The sequence below is a fragment of the Heptranchias perlo genome, chromosome 21, assembly GCF_035084215.1.
Source record: "Heptranchias perlo isolate sHepPer1 chromosome 21, sHepPer1.hap1, whole genome shotgun sequence".
In the NCBI taxonomy this organism is placed as follows: Eukaryota; Metazoa; Chordata; class Chondrichthyes; order Hexanchiformes; family Hexanchidae; genus Heptranchias; species Heptranchias perlo.
Window position 1 is genome coordinate 45,309,472 of NC_090345.1, and position 26,445 is coordinate 45,335,916.

Below are 26,445 nucleotides of genomic sequence, written 5' to 3' on the forward strand. Positions count from 1 at the left end.
GGGAACTTGGAGGTGATGATGTTCACATGATATCAGTCTCAGTGGTAGTATCATTTGGTTGAGAGATGGTATTGTAGGAACCTTAGTGAGTTGTGCAGTGCATCCTGTAGCTAGTACATACAGCAGCCGCAGTGCGCCAATGGTGGGGAGGGGAGGAACGCTGAGTTCAATGGCAGGGGCGCCAATCAAGCAGAATGTTTTATCCTGAATGCTGTCGAGCTTCTTGAGTGTTGTTGCAGCTGCACCCAACCAAGTAGGTGATGAGCATTCCAGAACACTCCTGACTTGAGCGTTGAAGATGGTTGAGAGGCTTTGAGGGGTCAGGAGGTGAGCCACTCATCGCAGGCTACCTAGCCTTGTAGCCACAGTGTTGATATGGCTGGTCCAGTTACGCATCTGGGCAGTGGTGGCCCCAGGATGTTGATGGTTGATGGGGACTCAGTAATGATGGTACTCAGGAATCCAGCCCAGACTAATGGAATGGACCTCTCTCCAGGCTTTTGTTTATCAGAGTCTAGTGTGAAATTATATTGGGCAATTTCAAGACAGTTCCTATTGACCATTGGACCACAGCAGGAAACCACCCCTAATGTGGCACTAATTGGAAAACCCAATCCAGCAAAATGCCTGGAGTGGGAGATGAAAAAGATGAAATGCACTGGGGGGGGGGGGGGGGGGGGGTGGTCCACCAAGTCTGGGACTAAGGCACATTGTTGGGGGAAGAGAAAGGGCAGCTTTACTCTGCCTCTTCCCATGTTGTACATAACCTAGGAATGCTTGATTCACCAATAAAGCAAATAAACTATAAGGAACAGAGTGACACAACCCACTAAAAATTACCAATCTATTGTTCCCTGGTTCAAAACCCTCCCAGGCAAGTGGAAAGAGCAAGTTACAAGCAGAAGGACGCCTCAGCAGTTCCACCTGCTTCTAAACTAGACCTTCAGGGACAAGCGGAAAACAGAGCATAGGGTGACGATAGACCCAATATTCAGAAGGGAAATCAGTCGGGAAAGAAAGTGTTAATCCTCCTTGTTAAAGTCGATGTCGTATTATAAAGATCATGGTGCCTCTTGTAACAAAAGATAAAATAGATTTTTACAAGTGCTTCACGTCTTCATTGCTACAAATCTATATTTAGATTGGAATAAAATGCTCTCTGAATAGCAATAACCTATACTGCTTTTTGCATTGCCAGGCTTATATTTTGTTCAGTTGATAATATTCTACATCTGTATGCTGTTTTGTGAATAAAATGCACATAAAACAGATGCGATGCAATCAGAATGTTTTTCAAAATTAAAAATACGAATCAGTAATTAACAGACAAAGCAATTTTCAAAGACATTGTCATAATCTCAATTTAATGCCTAGTAACAGCTTTTATTTGATATGCATATCTTTCCAGGCCACTGATTAGCATTGTACTGTTTAACATACACCATGTGGAGTACAGAAAATAACCAATATATGTTTGATGCCAGTTTGACCAACTGTAAGCTCCAACCGATGTTCATGATGTGAATACTGTTGGACTGATCCAGGCTGTTTCCAGTAGGAATGATGTGTGCAGTCAACAGCTCAAAGCGCGGAGAATCAAAGATGCTTCCTTCTTGCATGTCACGATCTTGTTCGGTAAAGGAAACATATAGGGGGTAATTTTAACCTAACCTATGGAGAGTAAACTCTGGCGGGGTGTAAAACCAGCCCTGCACCCAATCCCGTCTGTTTCCCGCTGGACGGGTTAGGTTACAATTACCCCATCGTCTCACCTTCCACATCAACCTGCTGTTAGAAATAAAGAAATAATATTTCTGTATAAAATAATTGAAAACTAGCTACAAAAAGAAACAATCATATCCTAAACCAGGACCTAGATGATAGGGTGAGCTGGATGAGGTGAATGACTTGTCCTCATTATAAATTTCTAACATTCCACTGCTGATGTTGACTGTCTATAGCTGAACCCGCAATTGCGTCACACAACATGAACAACTGTTTCCACTTGTGGGGGAGACCAAAACTAGGGGCCATAAATATAATATAGTCACTAATAAATCCAATAGGGAATTCAGGAGAAACTTATTTACCTGGTTAGAATGTGGAACTCATTACCATAAGGAGTAGTTGAGGCGACTGGCATAGATGCATTTAAGGGGAAGCTGGATAAGTAAGAGGGAGAAAGGAATAGAAGGATATGCTAATAGGGTTACATGAAATAAGATGCGAGGAGGCTCGTGTGGAGCATAAGCGTCAGCATAGACCAGTTGGGCCGAATGGTTTGTTTCTATGCTGTAAATTCTATGTGATTCTATGTAGCTATAAGATTGCTTGTGCTTGGCATTAACTTCACATTGGGCTTATGAACAAGATAGGTCACAAGACTGGCCATTTAAAAAGCCCAAAGAACATGGACCCCACAGCACATAGGGCAAGTCAAAAAGTCAATGATCAACTGCAAACTCCCATTGAATTTTGATTTCAAATGAAATATCAAACAGTGCATATCACTTAAGTTTTTAAATAAACCAATTCTGCATTTGTCGTTTTCCTATGAAATATCCGAGCTTTGAGTGAATTGAGAGCACTGCACAGTAAGAACATCAGCACTTACATTTCACATGGCAGCAGAAACAAGTAAAGAGGATTTTGAAATTCCTTCTTTAAAAAAACAATACTAGTCATGAGCAAATCCTCAGCCCTTCACAGTTTAGAACCGTGCTCTTCTATTGTCTCTCATAACTCTTATCAATTTAAATCTTTTGAATATCATATCATATTTATTTTTATTCCTACCATTTCACCATGATTTGACTTCAATTACATGACAACAGTGACTACACTTCAAAAGTCCTTCATGAGCTGTAAAGCACTTTGGGACGTCCTGAGGTGGAGAAAGGCCCTATATAAATGTAAGGCTTTCTTTATTTCAAGGTTCACACATGTATGGAGAAAAACTCTTACAACGAAAGCTTGAGCTGCTGAATATAAACATACTGAAAATCATCAGAGAGCTAACAAGCTCACAAACATTAGGTCATCTCCCCTTTCTTATTTTTCCACTAAGCTCCCAGCTGATTTCAGCACTGCAGACTTCATAGGCAACAATTATATTAGGAACTGAAAGTGACATGAGAAATGCCACAAGAATTGACCTAATTTTAGTCTGATTGAAGAAGTATTGTAGACATTGAAACTACATCTCTGTCCAGTTTCCATTGTAAGGGATTGTCAATATTTTGTTGATCTGGGTAATATTGGCTTTGTTCTGTGGAACTTGGGTCTTTCCCTTGCCAAATCTATGGGATGCAGGGAGAAGGAAAAGGAGCGGGAAGCTGCACTAATGGTTTAATCTCATCTCAGGAGTCAAGATATGTGTGGAGAGAGATGCGGCACTCTCACCAAGACACTCAATGAGACATCATTGCTCACAGTAAGTCAGAGGATACAATGAGGCAGATTTTCCTTCAGTACTTGGGCATAATCCATGGGTGGAGCACGTAATGGAAAAGACGGGCAGAATTGCACACGCATAACAGAGCCCAGTTTGCCTCTATATCCTGAATTTCCTACAGCAATATTCATTAGGCGGTGTGTGACATCTGAAGTGTGATGCAGCAATACCCATTAGGCAGTGTGTAATGCCTCAAGTGTGACAGACATCTAAGGGCTGTTTTTACTCACCCCTGTGGCTGGGTGTTAGTCAGGTTGAGTGCACCCGGAGTGCATTCTGCCTACTCTGACCTGAACCCACCCAAATTTGCAGTTCAGGTCATTACCCAAGGCCCAATGTACCCAAGGCGCAGGCCCGCCCATTGGCAGTGCCTTGCAATTGGAAAAGGGAGCAGGAATGCAACAATTGTTGCAGGTCTGCGAGGCTTGCAGCAACAGTAATGGCGGCTGGGTTTGGGGCCCTCCGGGCAAAAACAGCTGCCAAAGGGCCTCCACCTCCAATTCCTGCCCCACTATCCATCCAATCAAGTGGGGCTGGGTGCCCCTCAAGATGGGTGTCTTTCTGGTTTTGGGGGAAGGAAAACAAAGTTGGAGGGCTGGTTATGCCCCTCCCTCCTCATAAGCATGTGGGTCCTATAAGAGCAAAATCTCCCTCTTTATGTTTGTCTGTTCATTGCAAATAACTGTCTTGGGTACTTCAAGAAAGAAAGCCTTGCATTTATATAACGCTTTTCACAACCTCAGGACGCCCCAAAGCGCTTTACAGCCAATGAAGAACTTTTGAATTGTTGTTACTGTCGTAATGTAGGAAACGCGGCAGACAATTTGCACATAGCAATGTGATAATGACCAGATAAACTGTTTTAGTGATGTTGGTTGAGCAATAAATATTGGCCAGGACACCGGGGAGAACTCCCCTGCTCTTCTTCGAAATAGTGCCATGGGATCTTTTATGTCCACCTGAGAGGGAAGACGAGGCTACAGTTTAACGTCTCATCTGAAAGACGGCACCTCTGACAGTGCAGCGCTCCCTGCAATATACTGCAATGAAGTGTCAGCCTAGATTTTGTGCTCAAGTCTCTGAAGTGGGGGTTGAACCCACATCTACTGACAGAGGTGAGAGTGGTACCACTGAGCCACGGCTTGTTTGAAGTGTGACACAGCAACTAGCATTAGGCAGTGTGTGACGTCTGAAGTGTGACAGGAAGTGCGCATATATGCAAAGTTTTTAATCACTGGTGAATCTCATGTGGTGCTGCTCACCATTAATCAAGAGCTGCGGAGTGATTGTACACAGCAATGGGGATAGAACTGAAGGAGGGCTTGAATGAAGGGATGACAGAAGCTCCATCACATGTCACATAATGGGTAAACTGTGAGGAAATAAATGTCTTAAATGTTCTTCGTGCAACTTGTGTTAGTATTTTATCATGATTGTGTAGAACCTGGAGAAGAAAGCAGCCAAGGAAAACGGAGCAGATTTTATGTTTCACTTCTAGAGTGATTCAACAATTGAGGACAAGTAACAAAAACTATTAAAAAGTATTGTAGAGCAGCAGGCGTTATTGAGAAAAGTATGAAAAGTATTTGGGATTACTCGATGACTACTGGTAATCTCCCAAAAATAGAAAAAACAGTCAGCGTTTGAAGGAGCAGTATTACAAGGTTGGAATCAATCAATCAGAGGTGAATTAGTAAAACTTGATCCGATTGCAATACTATAAATTTCGAGGCTAATTTTAATAAATTTGACTGTGATTAAGTGTGACTGAAAAAACTGACAGAAAGACGTGTGATGGTTACAGGAAGTATGTGTTATCTTTACAGGCAGTGTGTGCTGCACACAGGACTTTTAATATAGGATTAACAGATCTCTCATGGCATTGATTTGGAGGATATGCTCTCTCGTTCTCTGGGGAGCATATATATGAACATATAAAAAAGCACCGCAGAAGACTAACTGGTCCATCCAACCTGTCCCATCCAGTCATGTTACAGCCCACAAACACGAGCAACTCACACAACCATCCGACCCTGCTCCTCACAAAATCTTGTGGAAGAAGCAATTAAGCAGATAAATTTAGGGGAAAAAACTGTGGGAAATTCCTCTCCAACCCCCCAAAGGCAATCAAAGAAGCTCGAGGAAACTGCAGTAACTCAATCAATAATTGCAGTCACCCAACTTCCATAACTGGAAACACCCTCCACTATTAGAAACTCGTGCAGCTTTCTTCTGAAAGACTGCAGTGAATTCACACTTCCTGGCATTTAACTCAACTCAATGCTTTCATATTCTATACTTTAGTGTCAGCCGTGGCTCAGCGGTAGCAGTCTTGCCGTTAAGTTAAAAGGTTGTGGATTTAAGTCCCACTCTTGAGCACATAATCCAGGCTGACACTCAGTGCAGGACTGAGGGGGTGCTGCACTGTTGGAGGTGCTGTCTTCTGGCTGAGTTGTTAAGCTGAGGCCCTGTCTGACGTGGTTGTAAAAGATCTCATGGCCCTACTTAGAAGAAGAGGAGTTCTCCCCAGGGTCCTGGCCAATATTTATCCCTCAACCAACATCACTAAAACAGTTTATCTGGTCATTATCACTTTGTATGTAGGACCTTGCTGTGTGCAAATTAGCTGCTATGTTTCCTACAGTACAACAGTGACTACACTTCAAAAATCACCTCATTGACTGTGAAGCACTTTGGAACATCTTGAGGTCATGAAAGGCACTATATAAATGCAAGTTCTTTCTTTATGGGAACTTTTACATCCACTGGAACAGGCAGACGGGGCTCAGCTTAACGTCTCATCCGAAAGATGGCACCTTCAACAATGCAGCCCTCCCTCATTCCTGCACTGGAGCGTCAGCCTAGATTACATGTTCAAGGCTCTGGAGTATTGCTTGAACTATTGTATCAAGCTAACTGTAGAAAATATTAAATCAAAAAGAAAAGTAATTAAACCAAATTTAATAAGAGGCCTTGAAACAAAAATGGCAATTGCAGGAAAATAGCGGAATTAATGGAATTCTGCCATATTCTAGAAGTAAGTTGACAATTTTAAAAATAATGCTCCTACCATCAAAAAATCATTGTTACATGCCTAGTGATAATGAGTGATGATGCAATGATTTGTGGTCTATGAAGTAGAACTTAGGAACAGGAACAGGCCATTCAGCCCCTTGATCATGGCTGATCTGTACCTCAACTCCATTTGCCTGCTTTTGTTCCATACCCCTTGATACTCTTACCTAACAAAAACCTATTGATCTCAGTCTTGTAAATTTCAATTGACCCCCAGCATCCACAACCTTTTGGGGAGAGAGTTGCAGATTTCCACTACCACTTGTGGAGCTGAAAGGGATTCACAAGTCAAGGGTCATCTTGATTCCAGTTTTTTCTTATTGAAAATGCGAGTGGGAGGATCCATACTTTGGCAAACTCCGTGAGCGCTCCGGGGAGAAGAGGGGCATCAGCCTGCAGACCAAACTCAAAACATACAGGGCTGTCCTTCTGACGACCCTGCTTTATGCCTGTGAAACTTGGACAACATATTCATGCCACATTAAGAAACTTAATTACTTTCACTTAAGCTGCCTGAGACGACTAATGAAGATAAGGTGGCAAGATAAGATCCATGATTCCAAAGTTCTTTAAAAAGCTGACATGCCAAGAATAGATGCTCTGATCATGAAGACAAGGCTAGGATGGTCATTTTATGATCGTTTATGGCGCATTGACAACTGCAATGAAAATTCGTGGTGGTCGGCAAAAGAGATATAAAGACTGCTTAAAAGCAACTCTGAAACGGTGCAAATTGGATGTTCATAAGTGGGAACAACTTGCTCAGGATAAGAAAACATGACGAGAAACCATCCATGAAGGCACCTCCTACTTTGAGGCCCGTCGCATTGCTGATGCTGAATGTAAACATCAGCTGAGGAAGTCTCGCCTGAAAAATCAAAATTCCCAACCTGGTGTATCCGGGATCCACAGTTCGATCTGTGGATGCTCATTCATAGAAAAAAATAGGTCAGCAAAGAAAATGAGACAATATTCTGGCCATCTTCCTTGAAGTCAATGGGAATCAGGGGGAAAACTCTCCAGTGGCTGGAGTCATACCTAGCACAAAGGAAGATGGTAGTGGTTGTTGGAGGCCAATCATCTCAGCCCCAAGGCATTGCTGCAGGAGTTCCTCAGGGCAGTGTCCTAGGCCCAACCATCTTCAGCTGCTTCATTAATGACCTTCCCTCCATCATAAGGTCAGAAATGGGGATGTTCGCTGATGACTGCACAGTGTTCAGTTCCATTCGCAACCCCTCAGATAATGAAGCAGTCCGAGCCTGCATGCAGCAAGACCTGGACAACATCCAGGCTTGGGCTGATAAGTGGCAAGTAACATTCGCGCCAGATAAGTGCCAGGCAATGACCATCTCCAACAAGAGAGAGTCTAACCACCTCCCCTTGACATTCAACGGCATTACCATCGCCGAATCCCCCACCATCAACATCCTGGGGGTCACCATTGACCAGAAACTTAACTGGACCAGCCATATAAATACTGTGGCTACAAGAGCAGGTCAGAGGCTGGGTATTCTGGGGCGAGTGACTCACCTCCTGACTCCCCAAAGCCTTTCCACCATCTACAAGGCACAAGTCAGGAGTGTGATGGAATACTCTCCACTTGCCTGGATGAGTGCAGCTCCAACAACACTCAAGAAGCTCGACACCATCCAAGATAAAGCAGCCCGCTTGATTGGCACCCCATCCACCACCCTAAACATTCACTCCCTTCACCACCGGCGCACTGTGGCTGCAGTGTGCACCATCCACAGGATGCACTGCAGCAACTCGCCAAGGCTTCTTCGACAGCACCTCCCAAACCCGCGACCTCCACCACCTAGAAGGACAAGGGCAGCAGGCGCATGGGAACAACACCACCTGCACGTTCCCCTCCAAGTCACACACCATCCCGACTTGGAAATATATCGCCGTTCCTTCATTGTCGCTGGGTCAAAATCCTGGAACTCCCTTCCTAACAGCACTGTGGGAGAACCGTCACCACACGGACTGCAGCGGTTCAAGAAGGCGGCTCACCACCACCTTCTCGAGGGCAATTAGGGATGGGCAATAAATGCCGGCCTTGCCAGCGACGCCCACATCCCGTGAACGAATAAAAAAAAACAAACAATGGTTGCAGGTATATAATCTCTTGACAAATAACATGACATTGAACTGCACGTTTATGATGTTCCCTAAATTCTCTCAGGTTACAAATGCACGCTCCTGGCACGGAACCTCATGCACCAGGAGTGTGCATCGGGATTTTCTTCCTGTTATAGGTTTCGCGACGAGCGCTCCCGTCAGGCAAGGCTCCGTGCCATGAACGTGCAGAATGCACCCTTCCATCTTGTAACCTGCCTAACCTTTCAAAAGCATCCATGACACAGCTTGAATGATGCACGGAACAAAAAAAAATCTACAGTTAGAAATGCCAAAGAAGAAGCAGACATCTGTGGAAAAAAAAACAAAGTCTCTTAAGCTGAAAAGAATGAATAATGGTAGTGTGTGGGTTGCCCTTTCTATACAACAGCCACTGGTAAGACCTCTCCGTGAGCAGTTCCTTGACGACAATTGAAAGGCTTTGGTGTCCTAATTCACCACCCACGGCCATTTTGAATGAGCAGCAAAGTCTAAACTCTGAAAGCAAAACTCACGCTCCATTCAAAGTTTTAGGTGGTCTCATTTCATTCACAACGTTAATGTCCCTTTAATGAGGTTAGCACGAGAAGGGTGAAAAACGATTGGCGTTCCGCAGTTGAGATTTGCACAATCAGTTCGAAATCATCTTGCAGCTTAAAGGCCGTGGGGCCCCAGTAATGGGTGAGCTGTGATTGCAGCACTTACCCCGGGATCACACCCACCGGAGCTCTCCAGCACTGATCCCATGGTCAGCACTCCCGATCCTCCGACCCACCAAGGAAAGTTTTGACTTACCTCGGGGAGCCTCCTCTTCTTCTCCGTCAGGTTTTACAGAGCGGGGAGCCCGCGGAGGACTCCCCACCCACTAGGCCGTTGGGGTACTAATGACATCACATGACACCAATTTGCATACATTAATGAAGCTCCCGCCTGAGTCAGGCAGGCATCTAGGACACCTAAGGAAAGGACCCAGTTAAAATGGCAGCGGGCGGGTAACAAACGGGAACGGGGCAGTAAGTCTGTGCACAGCTATTTTAACAGCACATCCGTTCCATTCCCATCAGGCGGGATGGGTTAAATACCACCCATTACTCCTGAACTGCCAGGATGGTACATATAACATCCTTAATGTAAATATATAAATACCGTTCGACGGTCATTATGGGGCAGTCATTTTCAATTTTTGCACATCAAAAAGTTCTTTCCATTTTGACACGTGAGTGTATCGAGGATATTTTCAAAAAAAGTAACTCCAACTTTACTACTAACTAATAAATCATCCAAATATTAATAATTGATTTGTCAAGAAACGTAATTGCAAAGCTACATTGTAAAATGCTGCCAAGAAAATAATGGTGTGTTGAAAATAGAAAGGCAGCTGATTCCCACTCTTACTTCCTTTTAAATATTGTGCAGCCAAATAATAGGTGGACTTCAAATTGGCAAAATGAACATTCCTACTAATGGTAATGCAAACAAATGTTTCAAAGTTGTCGCAGAAAATCCTGTCAAAACAAGCAGTGCTTTGACACAGAAGTGTAGCTAATTTCTAGTACTTGGAATCTTTACAGCTCAGCTGCATGAAGTACATGGGAATCTTGGGGATTTCTTGCTTTCAAACTCAGTGTTATTGGCAACATATTAATTATAAACTTTCTATAACACTTTTCAGCTTGTGATATGGTAAACACGTAGGTGCCTGAGTTATACTTAAATTTCTAACGCTCTTACTTTCTTACACCACTTATGATGCTGGAACATTTAATTGTAGATATGAAGGGGTAGATTTTCAACTTGGCGCTGGGCCATAAAACTGGTGATCCGTTACCCATTATAGAAACCACCCGATCTTCCATCTACAACCCCAGTTTTACACCCCAGCTCCAAGTTGAAAATCTACCCCGAAACCTCCAACCTTATCAATGCAGTTCCCTAGAAAATGCCCCTACCAGAACACGTGTGTACAGGTACAATTTTTACGCTCATTAATGGATTAGTGACATATACATTCACGATCAGATATTTTTGGTAAATTTACTAGCAGATCTCAGTGGCATTTTCCCCTGCAGGGTGGAGGATGCGCTACTTTATAAGGACAGCTCTACCAGGAACTGTGGTGGAAGCAGAATCCATAATAGCTTTTGAAAGGGAAGTAAATGAACATTTAGAGGAATATTTTACAAGATCAGAAAGCCAGCACAGATGGCCTCCAGATTCAATTACAGCTGGGGGGTATGCGCAGATTTAAATAAGTAAATGACAACAATCAACAGACTATGGGGGAATGATTTTCCTCTTGTTAAACATAGGTGGAGAGGATCATATAGGCATAGAGCTCAGAAAGAAAGAAGAAAGAAAGACTTGCATTTATAAAGCGCCTTTCACAACCTCAAGATGTCCCAAAGCACTTTAGAGCCAATGAAATACTTTTGAAGTGTAGTCATTGTTGTAATGTAGTCACTGTTGTAATAATGGCCCAAATCTTGGCATCTCGCAAATCCAGCAAGTTCTTGAAAATAACGGAGAGGCTGAGGGCGAGATGCCGTTTGTGTGGAGCAAACAGCAGACCGGTGTAAATCGACCAACAAGTTCTGAAGATTCACAACTCACGGTATATTTCTTCTTTGCCTGAACTTGCTGGCCAATTTGCGCGATAGTAACAGCTGTTAACAAGCTGTTATTTTTCCAGCAAGATTTGGGCCGTTGCAATTCAGAGGAGAATCGGGAGGGGAGGATTTCACACGCGTAACAGAGCCTGTTCAACTTTCCATCCATTTAAATTAACCCGGAAAATCAGACAGGCTATATTACATGTGCACAATCCTCCCCATTCAAATTTCCTCTCCCAAATGCAACAAAAAGCTAACACTGCCCTTTATTTCAGTGCTTATCCTCCTCTCTGTTTAACTTCTGAATATAAAGCAGAATATATATCATTAAATCTTCTTTAGGCTAACCTGTCATCAAATACATTGTTGGCAGAAATATTTGCATGTATATCATCTTAATGTTTTTTCATTGTTTATTGTTTGGGTTTATAATATGTGTTTGAAATTCAAATTGTTCATATTGACTCACAAAAAGGATTCAGTAATTTCTTCTGTTTTTAATCTGTACTCTCTTCAAAATGTTATGGAGCTGAGTTACTATAGAGAGGAATCACAGCACAATTCAGATGGAAATCGTGTTTCCAGACCATGTTGGCCCACAGATATTAGTCTATTTTCAGGGACTGACATCATGTACTGTAGCCATGTCTGTGCTATGCTCTTTGTGGTCTTGGGACAGTGGGAAATAGGGAGAAAAGAACAATTTCCAACCTATAGCTCAATTCCAGGTCATTATGAAAAGACAACTGAACATTTCATATATCTTCTCGTCTCAAAACGTGCTTTTCTGTCACAAGTATTTATTGTTTTTCGTATCTTCACACTCTCCCCTCGGAGAACAGTGTGAAGTAGTGGAAGGATTAGCAGGCTGATTAACAGTCTGGCAGGCCGCGACGTGAACCCTCCTTCCATCTTTATATCAGTCGATAGGGTGGTTAGTTCTATACTGGGGGAGGGTTTTATGGGCTCACAACCCATACGATGAATGAGGCCTCTCACACCCACTGGGCTTGGGTATCCCACTGGATGTCAAACCAGAATTCAGAGCTGGAGCTCTGGTCTCCACTCACCGATACTGTCTGGAGCAGGGTTCAAATCCTGCACCTTCTAACTCAGAGACCGGAATGCTACCACTAAGCAAAAGGCTTGATCCTCCAAGACAGGTTAATAATGGTATAAGAAGGAGCTGATGGTAATTTACATGGGTCTGCACATCTATAATATATTCAAAATCTTATATCTATGCACACTATGGGCTCTATTTTAGCACTCGCTATCGGGTGCGTTCCTGGTGGGGGGGCTCCGAAAATCGGGGAATCCCGGAGTGGGTCGGGAGCCCGGCTCCAACTCGCCCACTTCCGGGTTCCCCACAGACGCGCCGACGTGCGCGCGCAGCCCCCGCATGTGGGACTCCCGCAGGCAATTAAAGCCGGCGGGGTGCCACTTGAGAGTATTTACTTTGGTATTTCAGGTCATTAACAGACCTGATTAAGGGAATATGTGAGGAGGGGTGGGGTTTTAGAAACAACTGGGACTGTTTCCCATACTGGGGAAAACACTCCCAGTTCAAATGGATGTGTTGCGGCCATCAGCCTGTGGCAGCTGCAAAGGTCCATTTGACAGGTTGGGGGGGGGGGGAGACCTTCACTCATTGCAGGAGGCCACTCTGTCACTTGGGACAAAGTTTGGTCTCCACCACCCTCCTGACAATCAAATTCACCAACTTGCACACTGACCCCAGGGTCCAGACACCTTGTGGACCCCCTCAGATGTACATCTTCCGGATGGGGGCCGCCGTAGCTGCAGTCATGACCTCCTCGGAGGGCGAACAGCATCACCAGCCTCGCCGGCCACGCCGTCCACCTCTGACACGTGGAGCTCCACAAAACAGTGCTGTGACACATCCACCTGCACAGCAGGAGGGAGGGCAATATAATATGTGATGTGAGTTGCTCAGAAATTAAATATAAGTAAAAACCATGACAAACCCTCAAACACCCTTGTGCATCCCCTTCATGCTCACAACACGTTTGCCTTACGCTTCCTACTGCACATATGTGATGCATGCCCTGTGGCTGCAGCACAGGTAGTGGCAGGTTGAGTGCAGCTGACCGTGAAAGAGATGCATGAGAGGGTGAGTATGAGATAGAGCCATGAGATTGTATGAGGATTGGGTTGAGTGGTAGTGGCGGGATGAGTACTGGCGAGGTGAGTAAGTGCAGGTAAGATGAGGATGAGCTTTGATTGGGTGTGAGGGGTGATGTGATAGAATAGTGTTGGCAGTGCAGAAGGAGATGTGGGGTGGGGGCGGTGATGTGGCAGACGGAGTGTAGGGGAATGAGTAAGTGTACTCACTTTGGCTGACCTACTTAGGTCATTGCAGCGCCTCCTGCACTGTATGCAGGTGGGCGATATGTTGGTGGTGCTGGTGACCTCCTCTGCCACCTCGAGCCAGGCCTTCCTGGTGGCAGAGGCAGGCCGCTTCCTCCCGCCCGCCGGGGGGAAGATCTCTGTCCTCCCCCTCCTCCTGACCCCATCTAATGATACCTGGAGTGAGGCATCATTAAACCTGGGAGCAGCCTTCCCCCTGAGCTGCTCCATGCTGTATTTTTTCCTATTTGTTGCAGCATCTGTCAGTGGAGGACTGCCCCTTTAAATAGAGCTCCTCCAGCTGACTGACCTTACTGCGCATGCGCAGTCCGCCCGACGCACAGATCAGCAGCGGGGAACCCGGAAGAACAGGTAAGTGGATCCAATTAGGCTGCGATCGCGCGCGGGGCAGACTGATTTCACTGGGCGCATTACCCACGCGCCCAATAGCCCCCCCGCCGCGAACCCACAGCCCTGGCAATATCGAGCCCTATCTGTCTGTAAAACCTTACTTCCTACTGTCACCTTTTTGTCACTTTTTTGTGTGAACTTTTACCATTATAAATGACTATATCCACATTTATAATGGAAATTGCCCATGTAAACTTGTCACACTGTAATTACACCCTCTCATCAGTGAGGTGCAGTAGAGCCTCAATTTTGCATCTCTCTCTCCCCCAAAAGGATACTGGGTCAATTAAAATTTTCAAGGTTGAGGGAGATGGACTTTTATTAGGTAAGGCTATCAAGGGATATGGAACCAAGGCAGGTAAATGGAGTTGAGGTACAGATCAGCAATGATCTAATAGAATGGCGGAACAGGTCCGAGGGGCTACGAGGGAGGGCAGGTTTATTTTTTCACATGAACTAACACTGATATACAAGCCTAACACTGTACAAAGCCAAAAAATAATAGCAATAACTATACCTATCACGGTGTGATGTACTGCTGCATTTTTAGAGTAAGGCAACAGAGAGGCCGTCATGACTTTCTGGCTTTAAATTCTGCAAGACTTTTGGGGCTCTGATAAAACAAATCTAATGACACAGCAATGCTCAATAAATGTGACACATTAACAACGCATTAAGAATAAAAAAAACACAGACCATCAGTTAAGGCTTTTTCTTTCATATTTAAAGACATAAGAAATAGCCTCCCTTCATTAAGTTCTCAATGTTTCCATAGTTAATTATTGGTGTGATTATTTTTTTTAAGATTAATTTATATGTATATTATACACTAGCAATAATTATGCCTCCTAAAGAAAACAGATTAATGCCATTCCTTACTGACTATTATAATAACATGTTCGTGTGTTTTAAACTAATTAGCATTTAAAGGGTTCATAAATCTTCTTTGAACACAAACAACTCTCTGGAGAGATGCTCTCAAATGGCAAATAAATACATTTCTGGTAAAATTTTTGAGAAATTCTCTGTGATAAACACACTTTCGACTTTGTGTACGACAGCAGTATGTCCAACAGATTTCAGTTCTTTCGTCCTTTCATTGATATGTAGTTCAATGAATTGGAAAAGGATCAATGGCTCTGATTTTGTATTTGGTGTGACAGAGGCTGTGCAAAGCTTGTGCTTGCACAAAAAGAACACAAAGGGTAGATATCAGTAAGTTACCACAGAGGTGGTCTGTCATAATCAGAAGTATCGGTCGTATGTAGGCAGCGCAAAGCAAATAATGCCCATAGGTAATTGTATGTATTATTGCTGGTAACACTTATGGGATTCACTAACCCATATCAACCATAGTCACCCCAACCTCCAACCAGACTCTACAGGCTAAACAATAGCACCATGACTTTTAAGATCTTGTTGCCCGTCACTCCTGGTCTTACCTGCTTGATGGTTGAATTCATTGTTTCTCTCACGCGTGCTGACCGCCTACCAGATCCTATGGGTGGTGGACATGGTTTTGGGTCCGTTAGTGATGTCCTTCCAGTCCTGTCATCTGATGTGTAGATTCAAGTGGTACAACTGCTGAGTCAAATATTGTGGCCTCCTAACCAAGAGGTCTTCCACTCATTTGAGACTTCGGGGTCAGTGAAAAAAAGCCCTTACTGGATGGCTTCTAAACTATAGCTCCAAAGTTTGTGATCAAAACATCTGGGCTGGTGACCAGTTTGTTTCTCAAAGCGGTCAAAAGGGTCATTTCCTGCCTCTGCATACGTTGAACTATAATAAGTGCAGCCATGCTCCCATTGGATCACTAAACTTCACAAACAGCAGGGATTACAAGGCCGCTGAGGGGAAACTGCAGCATTCCCAGGTTTTTGCAAATTATTTGTCCTGCAAAAACATATTGCTTCATCAAAGGCCATAATCAACAGCAGCTGGACCGTTGTTGGGTATGGTAGAATGAGCTTTGCACTGCACCCTGACCAACCTTATACCTGACATGGGAATGCTTTATGCTGCCTATTGTCCTTGACTGTAAAGGATTGTATGGGGTGCAGCATTTAGGGAAAAACCAGGTCAGGAGGATTACACATCTGATATTCCTTCGTCTGCTGCTCCCAGGAGATCCTTTGGTGTTACTCTATTGAACTGTCCAAAAATCAGTGGAAAATTAAGGAGAATTGGGTGGGGATGCCTACTGACACATCCTTGCCCCGTCTAGCATTGTTGTGAATTTCCATTCCTCCTCCCCCTCCCCCAACACCCACCACAGGGATCTCGGCCTGTCACCCATTGCCAGCTCAAGAGGGACCTGGAGGGAATGAGAGAATATTAACACCTGGGGTGCTTATAGGGGATAGGATCTGGTAAACCTGTGGCCTGGGGTTCGGGAGCAGTGGAGAGGAGATGGTTTCTGAGGTTCCTTGATAGATGGGGGTGAAAGATGAGTATGGGATCTGTCTCTATGAGCAGAAGTCTGGTGGAATTGAGTGGCTCTAGGAGCAGGGTGTTGAGGTTTTAGGTCATGTGGAGGATTCGCGTGTATTTAGGAGAGATGTGGGAACACTGGAGCTCTTGTGTTTGGGAACATTCAGAGGTGTAGTAGCCTTGGGGGGTCTGGTAACTCTGGAAGGTGAAGTCTGTAATATTCTGAGGTTGGGAGGACCGTGGGTCTAGACAGACATGGGGTGGGGGGTATATCACTGGGGAGAGGTCAACAGTCTGGGGTTTGGCAGCACTGGAAGAGGTAGCTGGGGACAGTGAGGAGGGCAAGCTGCATTTGTTGATGTCTGGAAGCATAGGTAGGGGTGTTATAAATTGTATTCTTTTTCTTGTTTATACCTGAAGAAGCAAAATGACAACCAAAAATCTTGGGAAAAATTATTTGAGCAATTTGAGGGTATTATAAATCTGCTTAGCTAAGCCCGCTGCCGAGCATATTGAATGAAGACCGTTTGATCATTAATGGTATGAACAGCTCTGGAATATGTACATTGGCCTCCATTGTCTCAAAACTGATGTGTTATGTGAGAATACACATTTCTTAGATGGCAGTTTCATCTGGTATTCCAACTAATTTGTCCTAAACAACGACCCAGATAGCTTGTGTCTCTTTCGGAGTTAACCCCTTATGAACTAAATCTCACTTCACAGCTACATCATAATATAAATTAAACCATTATCCCTTCCAGGCCAAATAGATAAAAATCATAGAGTGTTGCTTTGATTGGTTTTGACTGGGTTTGATAGTTCATGATTGGCAGCTTTTCTTGCCTGTCAATACTTGAGTGAATCGGCATGGTGATTTGAGCCAACTGGGTAAGTGTCAAGAACACCTTGCATGTGTGACACTTCGAAGTGTCATGTGCCATGCACTGCAGACTACTACGGGCAGAACATAAGACTTTTAATTATATAGATGTAGTGGTGGCTCTACATCATTATGCATTATATTTCCGTGACATTGGGATCATAGAAGTGGTATAGAGTTGCCACTGACTGTTGGGCCAATCTTAATGTCCAATTCTCTGACCAAGATGGTTCAGGTGATGTTTTTAAATCTTGATGCAGTGCAACAACAACTTCCATTTATACAGCAACTTGTAGAAAAACATCTCAAGGCTTTTCACAGACACATAAACGAGCAAAAGTGGACAGCAAGCCAGAGAAGGAATATTAGGACGAAAAATTTGGTCAAAGAGGTAGTTTTAAGGAGGGTCTTAAAGGAGGAAAGGGAGGTGAAGAGGTGAAGAGGTTTAGGGAGGGAATTCCAGAGTGTAAGATCTAGACAGATGAAGGCATGTCCACCAATGATGGGGCAAAGGGAGCGTGGGATACACAAGAGGGCCAGAGTTGGAGGAACGCGGAGTTCTTGGAGGGTTATAGGGCTGGAGGAGGTTACAGAGATAGGGAGGGGTGAGACCATGGAGGGATTTGAACACGAAGATGATAATTTAAAAATTGAGGCATTGGTGGACCGGGAACCAATGTAAGTTAACGAGCACAGGGGTGATAGGTGAATGGGACCTGGTGCGAGTTAGGATACGGGCAGCAGAGTTTTGGATGAGCTCAAGTTTATGGAGCATGGGGAATAGGAGACCAGCCAGGTCAGAACAAAGGAATAGTCGAATCTGGAGTTGGCATGGGATGAGGGTTTCAGCAGCAGTTGGGTTAAAACAAGGGCGAGATGGACGATGTTACAGAGGTGGAAGTAGGCAGTCTTTGTGCTGGAGAGGATATGGGGTTAGAAACTCAGCTTGGGGTCAAATAGGACACCAAGGTTGCGAACGGTCTGGTTCAATCTGAGACAGTGGCCAGGGAGGGGGATAGAATTGGTGGCGGGTGCTGAAGGCAATGGCTTCAATCTTCCCAATGTTTAACTGGACGAAATTGCGGCTCAGGACTTGATGTAGGACCAGCAGTCTGGCAGCACAGAGGCAGTTGAGGGGTCGAGAGATGTGGTGATGAAGTAGAGCTGGGTGTCATCGGCGTACACGTGGAATCTGACCACATGTCTTCGGATGATTTCGCTGAGTGGCAGCATGTAGATGAAGAAGATTTGGGAGCCTAGGTTAGATTCTTGGGGAACTCCAGAGCTAATGATGCAGGGGCCATTGTTGGAGTTGCTCTGGCTACAGTTGGATAGGTAAGAGTGAAACCAAGCGAGGGCAGTCTCAATGAGCTGGACAATGGAGGGGAGGCATTGAAGGAGGATGGTGTGGTCAACCACGTCAAAGTCTGCAGACAGGTCATGAAGGATAAGGAGGAATAGTTTACCACGGTCACAGTCACAGAAGATGTCATTTGTGATTTTGATAAGGGCCATTTCATTGCTGTGGCAGGGGAAGAAACCTGATTGGAGGGATTCAAACATGGAGTTGCGAGAAATATGGGCACAGATTTGGAAGGCAACAACACGTTCAAGGACTTTACAGAGGAAAGGGAGATTGGAGATGGGGCAGTAGTTTGCAAGGATGGAGGGCTCAAGGGTGGGTTTTTTTGAGGGGGATGATGACGGCCATTATAAAAGGGAGGCAGAACAGTACCTGAGGAGAGGAAAACATTTACAACAATATAATGCTGCACTCCTTCCAGAACTTCACACCTTCAGGAACCTGTAGCAGTTGATTATAGCCTGCTCTTATAAGTAAAGAGAAACTGGTCCCATCTGGGAGCAGTTTTGCAGATACAATTTGAACATATTATTTTTATGACAGACTTAATTTTTGTAGTTTCATATTTTGAGAAAAATGTGTCACCACCCAGCACCTCCCAGTCCCATGGCCTCTGCCAGGCCAGGAGCCGGAAGATCATGGGAACACCATCACCTCCATGTTCCCCTCCTATTCACACACCATCCTGACTTGGAAATATATCGGCTGTTCCTTCATTGTCGCTGGGTCAGAATCCTGGAACTCCCATCCTAACAGCACTGTGGGTGAACCTTCACCACACGGACTGCAGCGGTTCAAGAAGAAGGCTCACCATCACCTTCTCAAGGGCAACTAGGGATGGGCAATAAATGCTGGCCTCGCCAGCGATGCCCACATCCCCAGAATGAATAAAAAACTACTAGTTCTATACTGCGAGATGACACATGCTGTATGTAGAAAAGCTTATGTTTCCACTTAAGTGAGCCTAAAAGTAAATCAGTCATCAAAAGTGCCAGTCATAAACAAAATCTGATGTGAAAAATGAGGTCTATCGGCATGATAATGTTAAGATTCAAAGTCCAGAAATGTACTGCTTCAGAATGAAAGATTATAAACACAAGATTATGACATGCTCAACGATTCGATCACAATGCAGGGAGTGTGATTTTTCAATGATAACTGATTTTTTTCACTATTAGAAGGGATCAAATTTAATGCCAATTAATTTTTGTGGTGATTTATCACTCTACTAAATTTCATCCACATAAGTGAGACATTACAGCCGTTAGTCTCAATTATAGGCACAACAATGGTTTCAGGCCTCACTAAAAACAAATATTTAATGATTTGCTTTTGATTCATCTAAGCCGTCCTTCACAGCTGCCAAAACTGCTTTCACAAATAAGCAAGTTCTACATTTTGGAAAAGGTCTCTTCATTTCTATGGAAACAGCAGATTCTTAATTTTTTTAAATCGTGTATTTATATCTGTTAAATCTTTGGTGAATTTCTGTCCTCCTGAGGCAGGGGGATGTCAGTGCTGGGACTGGAACACTTTTCCATTCTTATCATCTGGCTCAGGTGTAGTTTGGTCAGGTGTAGCTTGACATTTCATCTACTGGTGTCAGCCATGGCTCCGTTGGTAGCACTCTTGCCTTTGAGTCAGTCAGTTGTAGGTTTAAGTCCTCCTCTAGCAACTTGAACACAAAAGGCTCAATTTTCCCAGGAAATTGGGGGGGGGTTGTTGGGGAGAGGAGGGCTCTGAAAATCAGGGTAATCCTGTTTGGGTTTGGAACCTGGCTCCAACGCGCAGACTTCCAGGTTCCCCACTGATGCATCTGGGTGTGTGTGTGCCTCCTGAATGTGGAAGTCCCACTGGCAATTAAAGCCGGAGGGATGATACTTGACACAGTTGTTTAGATAGTGTAAGTAGTTGAACTACTTAATTTTCTCCAAATTGAGGCAGGGGTGCGATTTTGAAGCATCCTCAGCATGTTTCCCGTGCTGTGGGAAACACTTCACTTTGCAACAGACGTGTTTCAGCCAGCAGCCAGTTGCACATTCAAATGCTTATTTGACAGATGGGCACTCAGTTCTTTCAGACAAAGTTTTGGCTGTGGGATCTTTGTATTTTCACTGAAAATTCTTACTTTCCACTCAAAATTCTACTGTTCACACATATTTAACTACTTTGCAGTCCCCCTCAAACTCACACCGTCAGGATGGGGGGGCGCCATGGCTGCATTCACCACTACATCCGAGGACGAGCAACATCACCAGCCTCGCCAGGCACGGCGTCCACCTCTGCCACTTGGAGCTCCACAACACAGTGCTGTACCACAGGCACCTGCACAAGAGCACAACAGAGAGGGGTGCCGCTTGAGGAGGCCCCATCCACATCCGCCACCCACATGGAGGAGGAGGAGGAGAAGGAACCCATGAGTAGAGCAGCGGCTCACCTGGCTACTTGTGAAGCCAGGGAGTCACTGATATGTGAACGGTTCTCCTAACATCAGAAAGTGTGAAGAGTCCAGTCCTCACACCACCTGGAAAGAGCAGCGCCCACACCAGGCCACCCACCCCTTCCTGCACAAAACAGTCCTGCAACTACACATACACCCACTGTAAAGTGACCCAATGAGTGGCATCAAGTGTTGCCATTCATGGTGAACCTCATGAAAGGGCCCTATCACAAATGCCAGTCAAGAATGGGGAAGACATGCCAGCAGTAGTGACAATCATAAAATTTAATGTCACTTTCACAAAAATTAAATATAATTGAAAAACATGACAGTCTATCAAACACCCTTGTGCATCCCCTTTGTGCTCACAAAAACTTTGCCTTTCTCTTACAACTACTTCTACGTGGTGCATCTCCTGTGGCTGCAGCAGATATAGTGGCAGGTTGCTCATGTTCATGCCCTGACTGCTTAGATGCTTTGGGCCTACGCCCTCTGGGTTTTGGATCCCATGACGGCCCCTCCAAAGACTGCTTCACCTGCACCTGTGCAGAGGTAGACTTGGCCACCTGGAGAGGAGGCAGCATTGCGGGTACTGGTAAAGAGGGGGGCAATGGGTGAGATGTGGGAGCGCTTTGAATGGCATCCCCACTTCCATGTCCCCTTTCCCCATCATCCCTCCTCTGGGCCAGTCCCATATCACTCCTACCACTCTGCTGGACAACAGTTTGGAGGACACGTGTGATGCCTTGGAAGGCCAGTGCTGTGTATCTGTCTGCCTGGTTAAGGAGGCAGAACGTTGTTCATCCTGAGTCCGAATGGCCATTGTCAAGGTCTGAATGGATTCATTTGTGAGCCATGCTTGAAGCTCAGGTATCATTAGATGGGGTGAGGAGGAGGTGGAGGACAGAGATCTTCCCCCCGGTGGGCGGGAGGAAGCGGGCTGCCTCTGCCACCAGGAAGGCCTGGCTCGAGGTGGCAGAGGAGGTCACCTGCACCACCAACATATCGCCCACCTGCATACAGTGCAGGAGGCGCTGCAATGACCTAAGTAGGTCAGCCAAAGTGAGTACACTTACTCATTCCCCTTCACTCCGTCTGCCACATCACTGCCCCCACCCCACATCTCCTTCTGCACTGCCAACACTACTCTGTCGCATCACCCCTCACACCCACTCAAACCTCATCCTCATCTTACCTGCACTTACTCACCTCGCCAGTACTCATCCCGCCACTACCACTCAACCCAATCCTCATACAATCTCATGGCTCTATCTCATACTCACCCTCTCATGCATCTCTTTCATGGTCAGCCTCACTCAACCTGCCACTACCTGTGCTGCAGCCACAGGGCATGCATCACATATGTGCAGTAGGAAGCGTAAGGCAAACGTGTTGTGAGCATGAAGGGGATGCACAAGGGTGTTTGAGGGTTTGTCATGGTTTTTACTTATATTTAATTTCTGACCAACTCACATAACATATTATATTGGCACCACTACTGCCACGTCTTTGCGAATCTTGTCTGGTTTGTGCAATAATGCCCTTTCCTGAGGATCACAATGAAGACCCACAACTGATGCCACCCATTGTGTCACTGCAGAGTGGGTGTAGGTGTACTTGCAGGGCTCTTTTGTGCAGACGGCTGAGAGACGGCGGTGATGTCCCCGGTGGCACCCTGGAGGGATGCAGAGGAGAAGTTGTTGAGGGCAGTGGTGACTTTGACAGCGACAGGTAAGAAGATGGTGCTCAGGCCAGCCGGGAGCAGCTCGGCATGAAGGAGGCTGCAGATGTCCACAACTACATGTCGAGTGACTCTGAGCCTCCGTGTGCACTGCTGCTCAGAGAGGTCCAGGAAGCTGACCCTCGGTCTGTGGACCCTGTGGCGAGGGTAGTGCCCCCTGCGACGCATCTCTCTCTGCGGTTGCCCTCCCTCCTGCTGTGCAGGTGGATGTGTCACAGCACTGTGTTGTGGAGCTCCACGTGTCAGAGGTGGACGGCGTGGCCGGCGAGGCTGGTGATGCTGTTCGCCCTCCAAGGAGGTCATGACTGCAGCTACGGCAGCCCCCATCCGGAAGATGTACATCTGAGGGGGTCCGCAAGGTAGGTACATGTCTCTGGACCCCGGGGTAAGTGTGCAAGTTGGTGAATTTGATTGTCAGGAGGAGGGTGGTGGAGGCCAAACTTTGTCCCAAGTGACAGAGTGGCCTCCTGCAATGAGTGAGGGTCTCCCCCCCCCCACCTGTCAAATGGACCTTTGCAGCTGCCACAGGCTGGTGGCTGCAACACGTCCATTTCAACTGGGAATGTTTCCCCCAGTATGAGAAACAGTCCCAGTTGTTTCTAATATCCCACCCCTCCTGACATATTCCCTTAATCAGGTCTGTTAATGACCTGAAATGACAAGATAAATACTCTCAAGTGGCACCCCGCTGGCTTTAATTGCCTGCGGGAGTCCCACATGCGGGGGCTGCGCACGCACGTCGGCACGTCTGTGGGGAACCCGGAAGTGGGCGAGTTGGAGCCGGGCTCCCAACCCACTCCGGGATTCCCCGATTTTCGGAGCCCCCCCACCAGGAACGCACCCGATAGCGGGTGCTAAAATGTAGCCCACTATCTCAGAGATTCCCTCACGTCCCTGTGACACTATCTCAGAGATTCCCTCACGTCCCTGTGGCACTATCTCAGCGATTCCCTCACGTCCCTGTGGCACTATCTCAGAGATTCCCTCACATCCCTGTAACACTATCTCAGAGATTCCCTCACGTACCTGTGGCACTATCTCAGAGATTCCCTCACGTCCCTGTGGCACTATCTCAGAGATTCCCTCACGTCCCTGTGGCACTATCTCAGAGATTCCCTCACGTCCCTGTGGCAATATCTCAGAGATTCCCTCACGTCCCTGTGACACTATCTCAGAGATTCCCTCACGTCCCTGTGGCACTATCTCAGAGATTCCCTCACGTCCCTGTGGCAATATCTCAGAGATTCCCTCACGTCCCTGTGACACTATCTCAGAGATTCCCTCCCGTACCTGTGCCACCATTCCACTCATGCAGGAATTGGACTCCTCCATCCTCTGCGCTATTGTGGAGAGTGCGCGTGGCACCTGTTCCAATACCGCGCAAATGTGCTGCTGTCCATTGACCATTCTCTTTTTAAAAGATGGCCTCCATCTGCATCCAGCTGAGCAATGCCTGGACAGGAGTGCTCCCACCGACGCGGACTCTCCGCAGCTGCCCCTGCCACCAGTGTCTGCTCGTGCTCACATGTGTGTGGTAACTCACCAGGTGCCAACCCAACTAACTGAGGACTAGGACCCACCAAGGCGTGAGTATCTGCCCTGGTGGCTGGCTCGCTAAGATGTGACAGTGCACCATCAGAGGCCAGCACGTCCTCTGAGGAATCACCCTCTGCCATCACTGTGGTTTCTGAAGGCCCTGTAAGAGAACAGAAAGCAATATTAAGCATGATCACAGATGGGTCATGTTGTGATAAGCATACTGAGGTGCTGAAGATGGCAAGGCATGTTAACATCAATTCATATTGTGTGTGATGAATGTTAAAGTTGTGTCACCAGACGTTTGTGGGTTGCCAGTCTTGGCGTCCCCGATGGACAGGCACTCGAGGGTTTGGCTGAGCTCTGGCGCCTCCTGCTCCGGGTCTGTAAGGACTACAGTTTGATGCGCCCCCCTCCGGTCCTCGCCCTCTCCCGTACATTTTGCATTCTCTTCTCCTAGAAGGGGAGAAAGAGCAGGTGTGCAAGTGAGTGATGGTGAAGTGGCCAACCGATGAATTGCATTGGTTTGGGTGAGGCTGACCGTGAAAGAACTGCATCAGAGGGTGAGTATGAGACAGAGCCATGACATTGTATGAGGATTGGGTTGAGTGGTAGTGGTGGGGTGACTAATGGATAGGTGAGGAAGTGCTGAGGAAGTGCAGGTAAGTTGAGGATGAGCCTTAAGTGGATGTGAGGAGTGACGTGATAGAGTAGTCTTGGCAGTGCAGAATGAGTTGGGGGGTGGGGGCGGTGATGTGGAAGACAGAATGTAGGAGAATTAGTAAGCGTACTCACTTTGGCTGTCCTAGTTAGGATACATTGAAGTGCTTCCTGCACTGGACCCAGGTGCGCGAGATGTTGTTGCTGCTGCTGGTGACCTCCTCTGTCACCTCGAGCCAGGCCTTCTTAGTAGCAGAGGCAGGCCACTTCCTCCCATCCGCCGGGTAAAGCAGATCCCTCCTCCTCACCCCATCCAGTAGCACCTGGAGTGAGGCATCGTTGAATCTTGGAACAGCCTTGCCCCTGTGCGGCTCCATTGTGGTGTGTGGGTGTTTGCTCCAGGAGCAGCCATTGGAGGACTGCCCCTTTAAATAGAGTTCCTCCAGCTGACAGCCTGTGATGCGGGTGTGCAGTCCACCCGCTGCCCAGCTTTCCGACGGCAAACCCGGAAGCCACGTTAAGTGGCACCAATTGAATCGCGATCGCGTGGGAAATGGACATTTTTTATGGAGCGGGTTACCCGCGTGCCCAATCACCACCCCCCCCACTCCCACCCCGCTGCCATCCTGCCTCCACTCTAATATCGGGGCAGACACTCCAGTACTGAGGCAGTACTGAGGGAGTGCTGCACTATCGGAGGTGCTGCCTTTTGTATGAGATATTAAACGGACTTCCTTTCTGCCCTCTCAGATGGATGTAAAAGATCCCACAGCACTATTTTGAAGAAAAGCAGCGGAGCTCTCCTCGTGTTCTGGCTTTCATCCATCCCTCAACCAGCTCACTGTAACAGATTATCTGGTCACTTATCTCACTGATGTTTGTGGGACCTTGCTGTGCGCAAATTGGCTGCTGCGTTTCCCAACGTTACAACAGTTACAACTACACTTCAAAAAGTACGTCATTGGCTGTAAAGTGCTGTAGGACATTGTGAAAGGTGCTGTATAAATGCAAGTTCTTTCTTTACTCTGACTGAGCAACATGCCATTAGCCCATCTCAGTGGCACATGCCAAGCTGGGTAAGCATGAATTTTCCTGCTTCCCTCAACAACTATCCTTGCAGCCTCTCATATAGTGCCACATTATATTGGGGTGGGGGGGAGGGTGATATGGGGTTGTGTCTACCCGAAACTGGTTCAAACTCAATTCATGCAGAGGCCTCAAAGCCATCAGAGAGAAGAGACTTTCATCCCATCTGTCTGAATTACAAGTAATCATAAACATTGAGAGCACAGGAATGTGGAATTAGCACTTAACTCATATTTAATGCAACCTCAGTTTCCTTAGAGAAGCCTCAC

The 26,445-nt window shown here is 46.2% G+C and overlaps 1 long non-coding RNA gene across 1 annotated transcript; it reads right to left on the reverse strand.

Moving 5' to 3' along the window:
* Positions 1-1,358: 1,358 nt before the first annotated feature.
* LOC137340208 (uncharacterized) lies at positions 1,359-15,700 on the reverse strand. The gene is made up of 2 exons (XR_010966740.1): positions 15,480-15,700; positions 1,359-1,788 (listed from the first exon to the last, which is right to left on the reverse strand). It is a non-coding gene; the product is annotated as an uncharacterized lncRNA (long non-coding RNA).
* Between the last annotated feature and the right edge of the window lie 10,745 nt (positions 15,701-26,445).